The sequence below is a fragment of the Heterocephalus glaber genome, unplaced genomic scaffold, assembly GCF_053883595.1.
Source record: "Heterocephalus glaber isolate CG9 unplaced genomic scaffold, H.glaber_assembly_v1.0 deba00001481, whole genome shotgun sequence".
Taxonomy (NCBI): domain Eukaryota; kingdom Metazoa; phylum Chordata; class Mammalia; order Rodentia; family Bathyergidae; genus Heterocephalus; species Heterocephalus glaber.
Genome location: NW_028258317.1, coordinates 50,087,816 through 50,095,170, shown reverse-complemented (window position 1 = coordinate 50,095,170; position 7,355 = coordinate 50,087,816). Strand labels below are relative to the sequence as shown.

Sequence of the window (7,355 nt, the reverse complement as noted above, 5' to 3'; positions counted from 1 at the left end):
GTGCCATGTTTTTTTAAAAGCAGACAACCTGAACTGTCAAACCTATAACTTTCAATAAAGATACAGCTAACAGCATGAATAAAGGTTGCCAAATGCAGAGAAACACCAAAATTCTTTAAGGTTTACAATTTGTTCTTAACCTGAAATTCTGTTTTGAAGTAATATCCAGACTTCTCTAGATAATTACACAATTAACTCCAAACACTTTAAGAAAGTTTGGTAAAATAAAATTGGAGTATTTACTACCTTTTCTATTGGCATCAGTGAAAATCACTAGAAACTGTAGTTTCATTCTTTTCAAATGATCTGCATGAAAATCAAATAACTGGTAAAAGATAAAATTCAGTTTTAAGAGTCTCAAAACATATTAAAGACAGAAATATTGATTTTTCCATTAATAAGAAACAGAAGATCCAACTTAATTTAGAGCTGACATTTATAAATTGGAAGCTAAAAAAAAGCAAAATATCAATTAGAACAGTAACAAGTAGAGAATATCATTTGTGCATTTCCAAGGTTCTTGCCTACATTTATATATCCAGAGTACCAACAAGAGTTCTCAGCTCCAATGTCAAATAATAGAATTTGGGCAAGCACTCTTAGTATCACTTTTATTTAATATGCACTACATGCACATGATGCAGGTGGGAAAAAAGTTTATGGATCCATGCATTACAGACAAGACAGACTGGTACTTTTGCCAAATGTGCACTGAGTCAATTAGGACATTGCTCAAAGTTCCTTAGACTTAATGGTTTCCAGGAGAATAAGTTTAAATGCAGAGCCGTGTACATATCCCAAAGTATCCCCTTCATTTAGTTTCCTGAGCTTTTTTTGCATTCTGTTTCTCTTTTGCCTTTTCTACAAGCGGTATTAATTGCTGGTGTTTTGCTAGAGCCTTTAACAATTCCATAATGAATGGCAGATAATTGTGCTTCCTTCTGATATTTTCAATCTTGTATCTTTTCAATTTTTGTACTTCAATAAGCATCTGGTTTTTGGCAACTTCTGTCTGAATAGCACTTAACATATTATTACCCTGATCTCTATCCATAGGTTCCTCCTCTGCAAGTTGTCTTTGTAACTCTGCTAGCTTCTGTTCATATATCATTTTTCTGTCAGACACAATGACCATTAAGTTAAATCGAATTTCACCTTCACTGTACTTTTGCATCCTTTTTTCTACGACTGGCCTTACTGCGCTAATCCAGTCATCTTGATTGCATGCACCTAAATCAATCGGTCCTTCTCTTAATCCATCCGATTCATATAGCCTTCCATTAACAGGAACACAGCTGACAAAGTGAAAAGCATCTTCTTCTTTGGCTGATGTCTTTGCATCGAATTCAAACATTTGTCGTCTGGCAAAACTGTTGTGCACTTGTCGAATCACATCTGAATTGCTCAATGCCAAACCTTTCATAGCTGCATCAAAACTTTGTGAAAATTCTTTAAACTCTGACAATGTCTCTCCTAAATGGACATCTTGATGGGTACAGTTCAACAGCACACTGACAATGGCTTGAGTAGCACAAGCATTATTAATTACCTGCTTGGCAAAAAAATATTGTGTCAAGTCTGGAGTCCTGAACCACAGAGCCTGCTGGTTCTTCTCCTGGTTGCCACTTGAAAAGAAAAATTAACCCATGAACCGGCTTTAATTTTTCAAAATTCTCAGGCTCTAAACTCCGTATTTCTTCTACTTGGGCACCTCGGCAACCAAATCCTTTAATGAGCTCGGTGAAGACCCGGGGTCGCTGTCCATGAGGTACCACTCCCCGGCATTGCCCGTCGTGGCCCTGGACACACACCGCCCTGCTCTCCTCTCGCACTCGCCCCCCCCCCCCCCCCCACCAGCCGCCGCCGGCCACAGTTCTCTGCAAACCCGCTGCGGAGCTAGCCAACCCCTTGCCTTTTCGTTTTATTGTTTCCTTTAGTGTGCGGGAGCTTTCAGTTTGATGTAATTATGCTTGTCTATTTTTGCTTTTGTTGCCTGTGCCTTTAGTGTCATAAAAAATTATTGCCAAGACCAAGGCCAAGGTTTTTCTGCTATGTTTTCTGTTAAGAGTTTTATAGTTTCAAGTTACATGTGCACATCTTTCTTCTGCAAGCCCAGTTCTTTCAGTCTATGGATATAGTTGATCTTTCCATTCATTTGTGTCTTTTTAAAAGTTCCTTCATCCATGTTTTATAATTTTCATTGTACAAGTATTTCACTTTTTGGGTTAATTCCTGTGTTTCTAAGTGTTTTATTCTTTTGGCTAATGTAAATGGAATCATTTTCTTAATTGTTATTTCAGATTGTTCATTGGTGGATGAAAACACTGCAAATTTTGTATGCTGATTTTTCTGTCCTGCAACTTTAATGAATTTGTTAATTAGTTCTGACAATTTTGGGGTGAGTCTTTAGAGTTTTCTATATTTATGATTATATAATCTACAAACATATAATTACCTTTTCCATTTCATTTTAGGAGCCTTTTATTTCTTTTCCAAGATTGCTTGGCTGGGACTTCCAGTACTGTATTATATTGAATAACAGTAACAAAAATAGGTGTCCTTGCCTGTTTCAGATATTAGGGGAAAAGCTTTCACTTTTCCATTGATGAGTATGATGCTAGCTACGGGCTTGTTATATTTGGCACTTATTGTGTTCACTTATATTCCTTCTATATTTTGTTGAGTTTATCAAGACAGGCTATTGAATTTTTGTCAAATGCTTTTTATGCGTCTATTGAGATGATCATGTGGTTTTTATCTTTCATTTTGTTAAATTTGAGTGTCCCACAGTTGATTGATTTGAGTATATTGGACCATTTTTTGCATCCCAGGGATAAATCTCTCTTGGTTGTGGTGTATGATGGTTTTAATGCACCATTAATTTTGATTTTCAGTATTTTAGTGAAGATTTTAACATCTTTGTTCAGTAGGAATACTGGCCCAAAGTTTTTTTCTTGTGGTATTTTTATCTCATTCTGGAACTAAAGTAATGGTCATCCAATAAAATAAATCTCTGTTTTTTGAAAGTGTTAAAGAAAGTTGGCATTAGTTCTTCTCTGAATGTTTTAATTTTTTTGCTGGGAGATTCTGACTGCTAATTCTTTATTTGTTACTGGTCTTTTCAGGCTATTTCTTCTTAACTCACTCTTGATAGCTTGAATGTTTCTAGAAATTTCTCCATTCCTGGCTATCCAAATTTTGGACCTATAATTATTCATGATGGTCTTTTATGATCCTTTTTATTTCTGGGTCATTAGCTATAATGCCTTATCTTTTATTTATGACAATTTATTTGTGTCTTCTCTTTCTCAGACTGTCAATGTTTTATCTTTTCAAAAAATCAACTCATGGGTTTTGTTGAATCTTTTTTTCTATTCTTTATTTCATTTATATCTGCTCTAATTTTTATTTCTTTTCTATTGCTACCTTTAGGTTGTTTTTCCTTGTCTTTTTTTTTTTTTTTTTTTTTTTACTTTTTCTCATTTTGAATTTATAAACTTCCATCTTAAAATTGTATCGCATAAATTTTAGTAAGTTATATTTTCATTTTGGTTTTACAAATTCCCCTTTTGACCCAGTTGTTATTCAAGAGTGTGTGGTTTAATTTCCATGTGTTTGTGAAATTTTTCCATTTTTTTCTGTTAATTTCTAGTTTCATTCAGTCACGGTCTGAGAAGATATTTGATATAATTTCAATATTCTCAGACTTGTTTTGTGACATAATATAGAATCTATCCTGATGAATGTTCCCTGATCAGTTCTCTGCTGCTATTGGGTGAAGAATTCTGCCAATGTCTGTCAGGTTCCTTTGATCTATAGTTAGTTCTTGTTCTATGCTTCCTTATTAATTGTCTGTCTGTATAGTCTATAAGTTATTTAAAGTAGGGAATTGAAATTCCTAATTTTGTATTGTTAATTTCTCCCTTCAAATCCATTTATATTTGTCTTATATACATCTTTTGTTGCTCTGGTTTGGGTACACATATATTTACAATTGTTATATTTCTCTGTTGAATGATACTTTTTCTCTAGGATAGTTTTTTGACTTGGAGTCTATTTTTTTTCTGATTTAAGTGTAGCCTCCCCTGATTTATATTGGTTACCATTTGCATAGCTTGTCTTTTCCTATCTTTTCCTTTCTCTTTGTGTTTGTTCTTGTATCTAAATTGAGTCCATTGTAGATAACATTATCACTGGACTTTGTTTTTGATCCATTCAGCTACTCTATGTCTTCCAATATGGGCAGTTTAATTTATTTACCTTTAAGGTTAGTATTGATAGGTAAACACCCACTGTTGACATTTTGTTAGTTATATACTTTATTAATCAATGTTCTGTTTCTATGACAAAATATCTGAGAAAATGAATATAGAGGAGGAATGATTTATTTTGACTCACAGTTTCAAGGTTGCAGTCCATGTTCAATTGACTCCACTGTTACGGGCCTGAGGTAAGGCAAAACATGATGGTGGAAACGTAAGATAGAACAGAGCTTTTCACTGCATGGGAGCTGAGAGCAGGGGTGGGGGGGCAGAGAGAGAGAGAGAGAGAGAGAGAGAGAGGGAGGAAGAGAGAGAAGAAGGGAGGAGGAGGGGATCCCTTATCCCCTCATTGATCTACTTCTTCTGACTAGACCCCACCTCCTAAAATTTCTACCACCTCCCAGCAATGCCACCAGCTGGAGACCAAGCTTTTAATACATGAGCTTTTAATTTTTCCATTAAGTTTATTGGTACATTTAAGGTATACAATGCAGTTACATTTATCACTGGGATCTTGTACTTTTACATGATGTTTCTTGGTTCTTATTTTTTCCCCATTCCCTTGCTCTCCCTTCACCCCCTCCACCCTTCCCTATTTACAAAGACTTTGTTTTCACTTTTTTCCTTTTCTCATATTTTTTCTTTTCCCTTCTTTCCTTTCCTCTACCCTTCCCACTTCCCCTACTCTTTTAGACCTTTTCTTCCTATTTCACAATATCAATTATACATTTTGATCCTTATTTACACTTTTAGTTTTACACACCAGAGAAACTATTTGGTATTTACACATGTGTGTCCTATTTATTTCACTTAAGAGTATGGGCTAGGGCTGGGGATTTAGTTCAGTGGTGCCGCTGCCTGCCTCACAAGCACAGGGTCCCGAGTTCGATCCCCAGTAGCAAAAAAAAGAGTATGGCCTCAATGTACATCCACTTAGCTATAAATGTCTCTAGTTTCTCATTCTTTATGGCTGAGTAGTGCTCCGTTTTATAAAAAATCCACATCTTCTTTATCCAGTCTCCAGTTGATGGGCATTTGGGCTGTTTCCAGGTTTTAGCTATTACAAACTGTGCCACTGTAAGCATGGGTGAGCATATATCACTGTGGTACAATTCTTTTAATTCTTTGGGGAAGATACCCAGTAGAGGAATAGCTGGGTCAAATGGGACTTCTAATCCTAATTGTTTGAAGTATCTCCATATTGATTTCCACAGTGGTTGCACCAGTCTGCACTCCCACCAGCAATGGAGAAGGGTTCCTTTCTCCCCACAACCCCGTCAGCATTTGTTATTGGTTGATTTCTTCATAGCAGCCATTCTTTCTGGGGTGAGGTGGAATCTCAGTGTTGTTTTCATCTGCATGTCTTGAATGAACAGTGATGTTGAATATTTTTTCATATGTTTATTTGCTGCTTTTACTTCTTTGTCTGAGAAATGTCTGTTCATTTCAGATGTCCATTTTTGAATTGGGTCTTTATATTTGGGGGTGGGTCTGATTTTTTTGAGATCTTTATATATTCTAGACAGTAGACCTTTGTCTGAGAATACATGAGATTTTGAAGGACACTGTAGATTCAAAACATAACAGGTACTGTCTACTTTACAGTTCTATTTTTTTCTTTCTTCCTCTCACTGTTTTCTTGTTTGTTAATGATATCTTGGTAATGGTTTGATTTGATTTCTTTCTTTTTTTCATTCATGTGTCTATCTACTATAGATTTTTCTTTTGTGATTACCATGCAGCTTGTATAAATCTAGTAGTTAGAGTCATCTTATCTTAATAGCAAGTTAGGTTTAATTTTTTATAAAAGCTCTACACTGTCCCTCTGCATATGTCACAACCAAACCTTGTGTTCTTAAAAGCAAAGTTTATTTCCTTTTACATTTTGAAATGATGGCCTGAAGACATCACAAAAACCAGCAGGACTCCAGGCTTTGTAGCCTTCAAATTGCAAAGGTGAAAAGCTTTTCATTGAGAAGAGAGCCCTAGAGCACCATGTTTTAGAATGGCAGGTGTCTAGGGTAGTTGTTCCTTGGGATTTGGTTCATAAGCACTGCACCTCTACATCCAAGAGAGAAGGAACCTTGGCTACTGCTTCAGCTGGCAGTAGACTCTGATGCCATCCATGTGCTGCTGAATTTAGGTGCATGCAGAATGCAAGAGTTGTGGGCTCAGAAGGGCTTCCACTCAGATTTCAGAAGAAGACTGGGTAGGATAGGCAGTGTGGTCCTGAGGGGGCTGTTTGTGAAGTTGTAAGTGTGAAGGTGAATGTGCAGTGGAGACTCCAGAAGGTTGGAGAAGCCAGGAAAATGGATCAGCTGAGGAAGGGTACAAGGAGTGAGCAAAGGCAACCAAGAGAGAAACCAAGAGAGCTCCAACTAGCCACAGGGCCATAGGGTCGAAGCCACCCAAGTCGTTTGAAGTTCACACCTTGCCACAGATTGAGCCAGATGCCAGACATGGAACTGCAGGACTTAATGTTTGCCCTTCTGGATTTTGGACGTGCTTTGTTCCCATTCTTTTCTATCCCTCCCCCAATTTGTACTTTTTGAAATGGGAATGTTTTGCTTGTGCCATTGTATGTTGGAAATGTTTAACTTTCTTTTCATTGGGATAGAAAAGAACTTTCTTTTCATTGGTATAGGGGGCTCACAGCTAAGAGTTTGCCTTAAATCTCAGAGGAGTCTTTGGACTTAGACTTTTCAGTAATGCTGTTACTGTTTGGCAACTCTTAGAGGTGGACTAAATGCCTTTTGCATAAAGGGATGCACATGAGTCTTTCGGAGGCCAGGCAGAATGTTATGGCTTGTATTTAGATGTTCCTCCCTAGGTGTGGGTGACACAAATCAATAGACTTACAGCCTGGATAGATTATAAAGGTGCAGAAAGACGCTGCTGTTGCATGCTACTTCCTGATTTGCCATGGACTGTTTCTCTTCTGTGATGCCCCTTTGCCGTGGCCCCCTGCCTTGGAGCCAGCTGATTATGGACTAAAACCTCTATAAACTGTAAGCTAAATAAACCTTTCCTCCCTTAACTTTGGATGTCCCTTAAATTGATCTCTTCAATGAGAGAAGTAACTAAGGCTCATTT

The 7,355-nt window shown here is 37.0% G+C and overlaps 1 pseudogene; it reads right to left on the bottom strand.

Moving 5' to 3' along the window:
* Window positions 1-784: 784 nt before the first annotated feature.
* Window positions 785-1,748, bottom strand: LOC147825944 (ubiquitin carboxyl-terminal hydrolase isozyme L5 pseudogene; annotated as a pseudogene).
* Between the last annotated feature and the right edge of the window lie 5,607 nt (window positions 1,749-7,355).